Genomic DNA, 13,083 nt, shown 5'->3' with positions numbered 1-13,083 from the left:
CCCATCCCTTGAGGCAGTTCCACCCGTAGATGGTGCAGGACCAGCGGACGAAGAGGTCCTAGGTTGGGTCCCAGATGTACTGGGGCTTGGTTCCATGGCCAGTTGTGGTGGGAAAGGCAGATCCACTGGAATCGGCCTTCCAGACGTGCTACAGTGTTGCAGTTTTATAACATATGTTGGTTAGTCATGAAAAATACATTCCAGAATTAGTTCTAACAGCATGCATAGGTAGTCTCATTAACTCAAAACAACAAATTTGGAACAGTTGCATAGCAAACAGAACACATGCATATATGAAACCACAGTGGGTATTATAACAGCATGCAGGTTACATTGATAGCATCAGGCCTCCAGTGATAGTATTTGAGCATGAAACATGAATAGTCAAACGGTTAAATATTTGTAGAACAATAGGACACATGTCCCAACAGTAGGTGTGGTGAAAAAACATACCCATAGATTTATGTGTATAGATTATTGGTGCAGATAGGGTGGGGGAGAGAGAGAGATGCCAGTTAACAACTGTATAGGTTTCAGTTGCTCACAACTATAATGATCATTGCTCTAATCATTACTCTCCAGGTATTACCTCACTTTACATCAATTTATGGCCTCGGGTTGGGTCATGGTATGTTTGTACACAGTGTATAATTACAGCCTTCTTACAGTTAAATTATACATTTTCTTACCTGGCAGACCTGTGGAGGAGGTTTCTGCTAAAACTACCTGACTGTTTCTACCCATATTCACATTGTCAGGGTTACATATGTGCACTCATACTGTGTGTGTGTGTGTGTGTGTGTGTGTGTGTGTGTGTGTGTGTGTGTGTGTGTGTGTGTGCTACTGCCATACTCTGCCTTGATTTCTATTGGTGACACTGGGTGTGGGCAGTAGTGACCACTAGCTGTGACAGTGTGACACTTGAGGGACATTTTTTGGTGGAGACTACTTGGTGTATATACGTATCTTGCAGCCATTTGCAGCCTTGGGGTTGGACAGTGGGTGTTGTTCACAGTGTATAAGTACAGCCTTCTTACAGCTAAGATATACCTTTTCTTATCTGGTAGACCAGTGGAGGAAATTTCTGTTAACACTACCTGACAGTTTCTACACATTTTCACATATTCTTGGGTGAAAATATGCATACAGTTTACTACCGCTCCTGTGATTTGAACTGTGCCTGTTTGTCCATAAAATAGAACAAAGTTTGTGTTTCATCAGAATGAGCTGTTGAGAAACTACTTTCTTTTGTTTGACTGCTTTCTGCCTAATGCTCTCATGGTTGTATAATCTGACCTTGTAATTCTGACATTCATGCATGGCAGATAGTTCTTATACTGTATATTCATACTTTGACATAGCACAGTTTGGAAAGCACTGGTTAACACAAAATTACTATTCAGGTATCAGATATTGGTACATGGAACATTTCATATAGTTAATCTCCTTTTTTACAACTCCACAATCTTTGTCTGATGAGCCTTGATTATTTAATGCTTTAAGAGCTATAGTTGTTGTGCAGAAACTGTAAACATTTCGATTCATACCACCACATACCAAAGTAAATATGACCAGTCTGGGGTTTTGACTTTTATCGACAGGTATGGACACTTTTATTGATATATACCCTGTGTATCACTATTACTCTGCTAATGTCTCATTTATTCAGTTCAAATCATACCCATTTTTAAATACTGACAGGTGACATTCTACTCCTTTCTATTTATTTGCCATGAATACTACAAGCTAGATTTGTACTTACCAGCCTGCTGGCATGGGTGTCTATATTCATGGCCCTTTCATCTGCAGCTATGCAGGAGATAAAGCAACATTTTTGTATACTTATTCATTACATGCACAGGCTGGACTTTGGAAAACACTTATTGATACTGATACTTACACACAACTGGGACATTCCTCGCCCTTGCATCTTGGACTCACTGGTCCAAGAGGTCGCTCTTCCTACGCTTCACTTCAATAAAGTGGTGCCAGATCTACTCACCAGTCCGAGGGATGGCAGTGGCACTGGTGAGGTCACATGTGAGACAGTCCCAGGCCTCCACTTTGTATTGAGAGCCCTGGTACTGGTCCTGCAGCAATCTCCCTTCATGTTTTTTTACTAGGAGTCCAACCATGACCCTGGACTCCTGAATGCCCCAGCGCTGTGCCCAAAAGCACACACTTTCACCAACACCAGCCATAGTGCCTACAGTGATGAGCTACAACTGGTTATGGACTGTATTCCCACCTGCAAGGTTTAAATAAGGCTTATTTCCCACACTTTGCCATGATTGGATGGTTTTGAATATGCTGAGCTAAGCTAAGCAACAGGCAAACACACATAGCACAGATAGGCATTGCTTAAAGGGGAAGATGTGAAGCACTGCTTACCAGTGTGCAAATCCAGTTAGCTATGCTAATTATTGCTAAGCATACAAACTTAAATAAAGCTTACTCAGGCTAAGCATAGCTGAACACAATTTAGCGTTGTTCAGCTTTCATTATATGGACTATCAGGATTGTGGGGTTGATTTCTTCTTAATGACATCTTATGATATGTCTGTTTCCCTTCCCTAACATCCACCTATGTGCTTTCATTACATTATATTCTTTTGTGGCTATACTGTATGGGACACTTGTGTTTATATGGGGGGTTCACATCTATTGTACACTGACACCTCACATTTGGACCTGCTACACTACCCTGGCTAACAAATATATATTATTCACTACCTATTTATAAAAAATATATTTTTACTGCTGTTTTCACATATATAAATGAATGGACTGCACTGGGGTTCAAACCATTAATGGCTGTATGCTGAGTGAATAGTCTAATCACTATGCTATTTTATTTTGACTGCTTTGGCTGTATGTTTCTATTTAGCTCCTTCAGATGTTTGATCTATGCTATACAAGATGCTCGACATGCACACCTGCTCAGATACACTTAAAATTTATTGGGGATGGAAAAAAAATAAAATAAACGTGTTTTATTTTTACTTACTGTAGGGGTATGCACACTGCTTTCTGCATCTTAGGGCAGGACATCTGAACAACTACATCATACAAGGGGGAATTGGTTTAAATGTTCCTCTCAGGAACATGCTTACTTATTTGGTAGGCCAGCATGTACATTGGCATACTATTCTGGACATTATCTGTGCTGGACCATTGTGGCGGGCTGTGCTTTTGTGTGTTTTTACTGTATTTTGTCCACGGACACAGTTATGTTATGATAACAGTGTCTGCAGACACTGTTAGATGCTTTGGAATTGCCTTTTAACAATTCTAGAGCATAGAGGGCATGTGTACTGCTTGGACACTCCTCCTGCACTCGTACATGGATCGTGTTCATGTAGAGAATACAGCAGCGTGCCTTCATGAATATGCAAGGTGTGCTGCTATTCTACATGGGCACGATCTGCTCTGTGCAGAAATAGCACTATTCCTGCACAGAGCGTCCTGAATCCCGGGGAATGTGTTTAATAGTGAAAAACAAAAGCTAAACAAAAATTACAACAAAAGATAATTAGCAGCACTTACAAAAGAATAAATAGTTTGCTGGAAACAGTACATTGTGTATGAACAAAAATAAAAACAAAACAGTTCAACTTGGTTCCAAGAAGATCATTGTCTATCTCTGCTACACAACATTTCCAGCAATGTTTGAATATTCTCAGGATTACTGAATACTGAATTTGTGGAAAAGTTTGTTGCAAACTAATAACTTGTGCAAAAATGGACTGAAACCAAGTACCAAAAAATGCATTATCACATCCTTTGTAGGTCAACTACCTCAGGGAACTACTGCATTGACAATACACCCCTAAAAGTTGACCCATTTGTTACAGATTTGAGACCTACATGACAGTGACTTAACTTCTGACCAAGATGTATGCACTGTCCATTGTCCACATCTCTCAACCTCCTAGCACAAGAAATCTGGGCAAAGCCTAAAATAATGGGGGGACAAAGGCCCCAAAATAGGAACAGCTTTTAAATATTGTTCTTATAGGTTCATAGGTTGGTACTAGGCTATCAGCCCTAGGGCCTATACAAGCCTAGCCATAACAATTCCCTGGCTATTTCTTCCCATGCTATTTACTTCCCTGGACCCCTGTCTAGCAGGGTGACTGACGTGATCCCTGGGGTGAATTTCCTTTCTCCCATCCAATCGTCAAGGTTCCTTTTGAAGAAGGCCAAAGAGGCACTCTGTTTGACATGTATGGACAATCTATTCCAGAGTCTGGGGAGTCTCTGGGTCAGGAACCTATCCCTCCAGCATGTTTTGTTTATTGTGATGACAAGGTTTAGATCCCTGGAGCATGTGGCTCTGAGGGATTGGGATTTCTTTAAGTGTAGCATGTCCAACAGCTCTGGGTTTGACATGGCCTTGTATGTTAAGCAGAGATCGCCTCTGAGTAGACGATATGCTAGAATAACATGATTTGTATTGGCATGTATTTTCTGAAGGATATGAAGTTTGAAATTCAAATGTATGTCATTATTTAGTGACTTTAATCTTCAGTGATCTGCATGAAACCCACACATTTTATGAAGACCAGACCAAAAATATGAAGCAAAAATCTGGACATTCTGTGAAAATCTGGGCAGTGAGAGGTATGTCACTGTCATAAGAAAGTGCTTCTATATCGCATAGCTTATTAACAAAGGGTTTGTGTCTAGATTCCTAGATGTCATTGTCTCCCTTTAATCAGTCCTCATTAGGCCTGTCCTTGAGTATAATGTCTCCTTTGGAATGTACCTGTCCAGACACATGCAACAACTGGAATATTTACAGAGATACCTTACTAAAAGTATACAAGGCCTAAACAAAATATCCTACATGGACTCAAACCCCTGTCACAATACTCTTTATCCTACAGGATGCCAAGAGGTGACCTGCATCTGGCATAACAGGAATCCTCTGTCCAAACACTGATGGACCTACTACACATCAGCAGGTCACATGGTGTAAGATATACTCAGTCTAGAGATCTAAACCTCTTCATCAGTATAAAAAGAATTGTTTGGAGGGGCAAGTATATCTTTTAGAAGATACCACTGCACTGGAACAAACTCCTCATTCATGTAAATCAAAGCTCATCTCTGTCCATATTCAAGTGCAACTTGGATCTTTGGATGGATAATAGAAAATGTACCCCAGACTTGTCCCCTGTACTACTAATGGGCAGAGGTAGCTCCTAAATACTTTATCCCAAACATGGGTCCCCTTCCATTCCCTATGGTATGATCCTAGTTATTCTTGCTAGAGGTAATATATAATTCATATAATTGCTCCCAGCTTTCATTCATTTGCAAAATTAGTCAGCCAGAGCTGTTTGTTATTGGCTTTTACTTCAGAGAAGTAGGTGCCAAACAGGAGAGGTCTAAACACTGAACCTTGGGGGACTTCATTTGTGACTGTCTCTTTATGGAGGTAGCTTCTCCTATTTTGATTTTCTTTTCTGTGTTCTAGCTATAAGCCAGCAGGTGAGGTAGGGGGTTATTCACAATTTATTCAGCTTTTCTACTATACCTAAGTGGGAAACAGTGCCAAATCTTTGGCCTAGTTGAGGTATGCTGTGCATACTGCTTTATCTTCATTCTTTGCTTTGGTGACCTTTTCAAAAAAGTCCACCAAGTTGAGTAAGCATGATCTGCTCTTGAGGAATCCAAACTAAATGGTTCTCGAGTTTAAAGTTCCGTGTCCTTATTGATTGGTGCAATGATAAGTCTTTTCTTGGTTTTGCATATGAGGTTGATCAGACTTATGGGTCTGTAATTGCTGGGTCTTATTAGTCCTGCTTAACATTTTTCAGTGATTGTCATTTTAAACTGGTATAACTACATCTTTAAAGACATTTTACTTTTTCCTCAAGTCATTAATGACTTGGAATTACTAAGAGACTAGCCTTCTTCTTCTATCAGTACTTCATGCTTCTCTGGTCAATATAGTCTAGTCATGATTTCATTCATATGTAGTTCATTGGTTGGTATGTATTTCACTTTCAGATCATACTTCTGTATTGAAGTAACATCCTCAGCAACATCTGATGTACTTTGCACAAACAATGCTTAAATACACTTTGCAAGAGTTTTGGGTCGACGTCCACCTGGAGACTTCTTTACCACACAAATATTTTTACAGTTTCATACATCCACAAGGCATTTGTAACAATTCCCTTTCAGTTTGAGCATATGTCATCTGGGATTCCCTAAATATTTTAAATTATAAGAAACTCATCATTTCTGTGGTCGGATCATGGATCCTGTACCATTTTGACTGGAATCTACGCACAACACATCTGGCTTATTCATATTAGTGGTAGTGCATCTGTTGAATATCTTAACTCTTTTCTTATTCAGTTTTCACTCCTAGATGATATCTTGCTCTAGGAGCTTTCTTAAAAATATAATTACCTTAGACATATGAGATACACATTTTGAAAGCTAGTGAATCATTCCTAGACATTTATGTAATGTTTGCCTCCTGGTTTTGGCATTTGCACAAATACATCAACTTTTATCAAGCTTCAGTCCCTCTGAAATTAAAATATTACCCATGAATTTCAGGCTCGCCAATCATACTGTAATACATTCTTATTTAATTTGCAGTTGTTCTGCTTTACTGTAGTTAGCACTTGTAACAGTCTCCTGTAATGCAGTTCTTGTATCTGACCTCATTCTAATGGACCAGTGACTATGTTTTGGGTCTATAGGCCGTTATGGTGTTCCACAAAAGCTGACATCTCTGGCCTAGAGGGACAATCTCACTCTCATGTTGATAGGATGAGGATAGCCCTGGTCTGCAAACTGGGTGGTAGAGGAAGGGACCAAAATACCGTTATGGCTGCATGAATGACAACTCCTACAGTTACCTTCACCACACAGAGGAACAAATAGACTTGAACCTATAGGAGAGTGCTTTGATGGTTAGAATCATAAGATGGCAAAGCATATAAAATACACAAACACACACACACACACACACACACACACACACACACACACACACACACACACACACACACACACATACACACACACACACTCTCATACATATATCAGCATTAGCTGAGTCATACATAAGTAGGCTTGCCACCTTCCTGACTATGTGGAAATCAGAATGATTCTCTAGTATTCTGGAAAGCACTGTACAACCTCTGGTATTCTGATTAGCAGCATGAACAGAATGTCAGAGTTTGTAAAAAACAACCACTATTTATTTTATTTCATTAAAAAAGCATTACTAAAGCAATGTGGTGTAGTCCGATACTCTATAAAAAAGAAGAAAAAAGTAATGTGAGGAAGTCCGAGAGTAATAAAACAAACAAAAGAAAAAATAGATTAAATGGGACATTACGCCCAAATGACATATGCATTTATGTCATAGAATTGATTTAAATATCAGTGAAAATGAGAAGGGGCTGAGCAGTTATGAGCAGGAAGGGACTGGGCTTTGGTCTGGGTTTCGGTGTCAAAAAAGGTGGTAAACATACATATATATATATATATATAGTGTCACTATCTTTTAATCCTTTCCTAAGTAAATCAAAAACAGAACAATTACCTGACATACAATATATAAACAGAAACATACATACACATAAAATATCTATAGAGATTTGTGTAGCCGTGTGTGTGTGTGTGTGTGTGTGTGTGTGTGTGTGTGTGTGTGTGTGTGTGTGTGTGTGTGTGTGTGTGTGTGACACACACAGCTATGGATCTATATAAATTAATCTTAACTACAGATGATCAACACTGAAAGCATTGACCACAAAAAGTAAAAAAAAAAAAGATTGATAACCTAATCCTTATAATCCAATGCACAACCTCAGTCTATGCAAAAGAAATCTGCTGTTTTTGCAGGGCAGCTTTAAATATATATATATATATATATATATATATATATATATATATATATATATATATACTAACACTGAAGTTGTACATTTACTAGGAAAAGAGGTATATTCCCCAGACAAAGGGATTGTCGATCTCACACAACTGTTGACCATCTGATTCACTGACCAAAATGTATTGACAAAGCAGACATCAACATTTGTGAGTTTTGCTTATTATAAGCACTCCCCACAGTCTGTCAAAGAAGCAGTTTTGAACTTTAAGTGGGACAATTTGATGAAGTCCAACTTAATTCTATATGCTTGTTGCATCAAGAAATGAGATCAGAGTGTAGTGGGTATAAAACTAGTGTCCCTACTGCTGTACAATGTCAGAGATGATATGTTTAGAGATGTATTGGTGTGGAGTGCAAGGAGCTTGACCACTCTAAAACATGTTCTGTTATATGTTATAGTTTGATTTGGCAGAATTTTTAACTGCAACAGATTGTGGTTATCAGTTATACTGCAATTTGTGATAGTGAAATTATCTTAGAGGCAGTATATTAAAAGATCAGAAGATGTTGAAGGTGCATGGAGAAAATTTTATTCTATGTTCTGTTATTGTTATTCTTGCTACATCTGAATTTTATTCATTTATTTCATCTGAATAGGTTCCAAATAAGTGCCCTGTCAAAAGGATTGTCATATGCTTCACTCCCCTGCTCCACCCTAACCCTGCCCTGCCCCAAATCTACGTAAAAAAAATATCATTAACATTACCACTACATAAGACAGCTTGGGCACACACACACACACACACACAAGGCTAAAACTATTCCCTTATCTTACCCTTACTTTAACCCTAACCCACACATACACACTTGCACATACACTGAATCTATCACTTTCTTGCTCCATACTCTATTCTTTACTTATGAGATACTCATGATGAAATAATAATACTGATAATTTGATTGAGTGGGCAGAGTGTCAACATCCAGTGTTAAGTCTCTCTCCTGGAATGTAGGAGGGAGGTCTCATCCAATATGGAGAGCCAGAATTTGTCAGAGGATTGATTACTATGGTACACAAATTGTGTACTTGTAGGAGGCAAAGCTGAAAGTACCATAAGCTAGCAAATGTAAAAGTACACAGCACCTGGTGGTAGTAGCCAACAGCAAACCAGGAGAAGTAAGAGGGGAGATTTACTGTTGTAACAAGTCTTCATTAGTACACACAAAACAACTCAAGACTAGAAGGAGAGGTCAATGATTGATTTGGGAAGAGTCAATCAATAAGAGGGACTTGATAATGGGAAATGTGTTTGTGCCCATTATGGATGATAAACCATTCTTTCCAATGTTTCTTAGTAAGTGGGATAAGTTGGGTACTTCGTCTAGTTTCATTTTTTGACAGGGTTTTAATGTTGTGCTTGATAATAAAAATACCAACTATTTCAAAAGAAAGAGCATCACATGCAGTGTCAAGTAATCCTAAAGACCTGTCTGCAGTGGAGGGTTGGATAGTTATATGGAAGGAGATTCATCCAGAGAAAATCATAACAACTTTTCCCAGGAATTTGATGCAAAAGTGAGCAGGACAGAATATGGGCAGGATTCACGAAGGCTTGCACAGAGTGTAAGAGACGTGCAACACTCCATGCAAGCCTCGCAATCCAGGAACAGCCCTAAGCTCCGTGTAAGAGACCAGCTAAAACGTCTCTTAAACGGACTGGGCGTGGACATACTAAATACCTCACTTGCATCCGAAAGGTATGCAAATGAGGTATATTAGCGATCCACGAAGCAGAAACCAGTCCGTGTAGGAGACGTTTTAGCTGCAGAAATGTACTCAGCTGACAACTGAGTACATTTCTGCAAATTCCACAACAGAGTGATGTCAGCTCCAAATAAAGGTTGCATATGACTCAGGCAGCATGCCAATGGCCAAGTATGTGGCCATTGGCAAGATAACCCGATGCAAAAATATTAAAAATATAATTTTTTTTCGGCCGATGTTTAAACTAAGCGCCCAGCAAACGGGCTGCGCTGTACAAAACCATAAAAAAGAAGGTTATAAACCCACAAATGTGGGTTTCATGCAATACATGGAATGACAATGCAAGGACCAGCAGACCAAAACCAACATGGCCACCGTGTAGTGATTGCTAAGGGAGGAAGCTGAGTCTAAGACATGTAACTAAGCATTAGTAGGCAATCTCATGTAAATGAGGGTTCGGATACTGAATCTCACAGTCACATACCAAATGAGCACAGTCTGAGTAGTGTAAGAGATACAAAAGGGGGAGGAATAGAGTATGAGATCGGTGACATCACAGGGAGGAATGGTAGAAAGAAATGCAGTTCATTGGAGGCCAGTGTAACATGACAGATGACAGGCACAGATCATGGAAAGAGGTGTGCCACTAGATAAGTCATGGAAAGTCAAGAAATGGAAGGTGTACACTATTACCTACACCAAAGCTTCTTGCTGGCCATGCATGCGCACGTGTGCACGCCATGAAGCGCGAGTAGGACAGTGTGCGCATGTGTAAGGCAGTGTGAGCATGTGTGAGCGTGTTGGGAGATGTTTAACACTGTTTGCGCGGGTGTGCGCACGTATAAGGCAGTCTGAGTATGTTGGAGACCGTTGGCAGATGTGTAACAGTGTTTGCGCGGGTGTACACACGTGTAAACCCGAATAAGTAGATTCTGAACCGTGTAAGCATGTGTGCGCGCGTGTAAGCCACTGTGAGCATGTTTCAGATAGTATGCATGTTGCTCCCCCCTGAGGAAACAGAGAGGAAAAAGGAAGCAACAGAACTAATAGGAAGCTAGCAGGGATAACTGCTGAAGCTAGCAGGTGAAAATAATTAGAAGTAGGCAATTACACAGGCAGAATAGTAGCCCAGCCCAGCACTTAAAACTCTGCAAACAGTAGTGCAGGATGTTTCCATTAAGAGACACTGCAAGACAGGAGTAAGCTAATAGAAGTGAGAACTGAAAAAACTTCACTCAGAGCAGAAATGTTAGGGGCTGCCATAGCTGTCATAATGAGACATAGGCGACTTGCTGAGGGTGGTGACAATGCAGATGGTGCCAGACAACCCACAGTGAGGAGACGGAGAAGAGTGTACAGGCCCAGGGTCACCTACCACGGGTTACATGAGCTGAAGATAGTAGAGCACTATAGAGTGGACAGAGAGCTCCTGCAGCAAATTGTTGAGCTGTGCAGGCCACGCCTCACACACAGAACCAACAGAGGGGAACCCATCCCAGTGGAAACCAAGGTATGTGTTGGCCTAAGAATACTAGCAACAGGTACCTTCCAGAGACCAACTGGTGATATGATGGGGATATCACAGGCATCAGCCTCCAGGGTACTGCACCAGTTCCTGGATGCCATGTCAGCACGTCAGTGATCATGTATAGTTCCCCAATGCCCGTGAGGTATTGGCCAGCAATATGCGTCTCTTCCAGCAAATAGCGGAATACCCTGAGGTACTGGGTGCAATAGACTGCACGCACATATGCATCAAAGCACCAGCCGGTGAGCGGGGTAGGGCCTACATTAACCGCAAGGGCTTCCCCTCCATCAACTGCCAGGTCGTGTGTGATGCCCAGGGCATAATAATGAATGTGTGTGCTGGCTGCCCTGGGAGTTATCACGATTCCCACATCTGGCATTTGACGCTGCTGTACCAGACATTTGCCAATGGGGACATCCCACACGGACACCTAGTGGGGGATGCAGGTTATGCACTGGAGCCGTGGCTGATGGCACCCATCAGAAACGCACACACACCTGAACAGGAACGCCATAATGAGGCACACGCACAAACACGTAATGTAATAGAGCGTGTGTTTGGGCTGCTCAAGTCACAGTTCCAGTGTCTGGACACATCTGGTGGAGCCTTGCAGTACACACCAACTACATGTACCCAAATTGTCATGGTATGTGCTATGCTACATAATATGATCTTGCGAAAACAGCTGCAGCAGGACCAGCATAGGGCCGGGCCAAACAGCCCCCCGCCATTGCCAAGGCCATCACAGGCAGAGCGTGACTCGGAGGAGGAACAACCTGAGCCTGACCCAGTAGGCAGAAGGAGGCGTGCCCAGTATGCCCTGGCCTTGGCAAAGAGGCAACACATAGCACATACACTGGCTCAGTAGGAACCCTGGGAATGATACCCCTCTCTGACTCACTCATATAGTAACAGTGATGCCTAACATAACACAACCTGCTCTCAAACATGTACAGGGAGTGTGTATGTGCATCCGACAGAGGCAGCCCTGCAGCACCACCTGAGGCATGATTTCCATGTGTTAAGCAATGTAACACCATCTAGTATATGCAAACATGAAGACCCTGCCTAACATCTCACCCTCACCAAGCATGATGCCACACTATGAAGACAAGAAGATCAAGTACAATAATTGGCTGAAGTAATGCAGTCAGTCAAAGGGGTGCCAATGTGTTACAGGCTGGGAAGATATGTGGAGTTTGACATGATGCACCACCTGCTAGGGGTGGCATGCACCTATCATGCCATGCCCCATGGATACTGGCAAAGGCTGTCAGTACCCACAGCATGCTCTGAATAGGTAAGTCTCAAAACACAAACCCAACCTCATAGGTTCTACAAGGGATAGGAACCTAGATGTAATACTACCCCATGACAGATGTATAAACAGCAAGATGTGTGCAGTGTAAACGCACACAGTAAGGAGAATGTAGATACCAGTCCTGTAATAGAGAACTGGGCAAGGCTCACATCAGCACCCTAACACTACCAGGTCACACCTCATACTGTGCTGTACAGCCGCAAAACATGGAACAAGCTACAAAAGGAGGGTGACTAGCAAGAAATGGCAAGGATAACCACACCCCCATGTTGGTACCACAACAAGAAGCAGCATGGAATATCCATGGTCAAATACCAATGGCTAAAACTGCCTCGCAGTATATAGCCTGCTGCAGACCACTGTCCTAATACCAGGAACAACACCTGGCCTATGTCGGAATACATGAATATATCAAGCCTCCCAAACCACATTATATTGCTCGACTGAAAATACCCAGACATACACCAGTAGCATTGTACTAGCACCAACACAGTAGGAGAATACTACCCAGATTCCATAAACCAAAATGCCCAGGAACAGCGTACCACTCCCACAAGAGGGGTAAGCATACTGGATGTGATAATCAGCAACATGTGTACTGGATG

Source organism: Protopterus annectens, chromosome 3.part0, assembly GCF_019279795.1.
Source record: "Protopterus annectens isolate FY-2018-M chromosome 3.part0, PAN1.0, whole genome shotgun sequence".
NCBI lineage: Eukaryota > Metazoa > Chordata > Ceratodontiformes > Protopteridae > Protopterus > Protopterus annectens.
The sequence above is the reverse complement of the archived record's forward strand: the minus strand, read 5'-3'. Positions refer to the sequence as shown.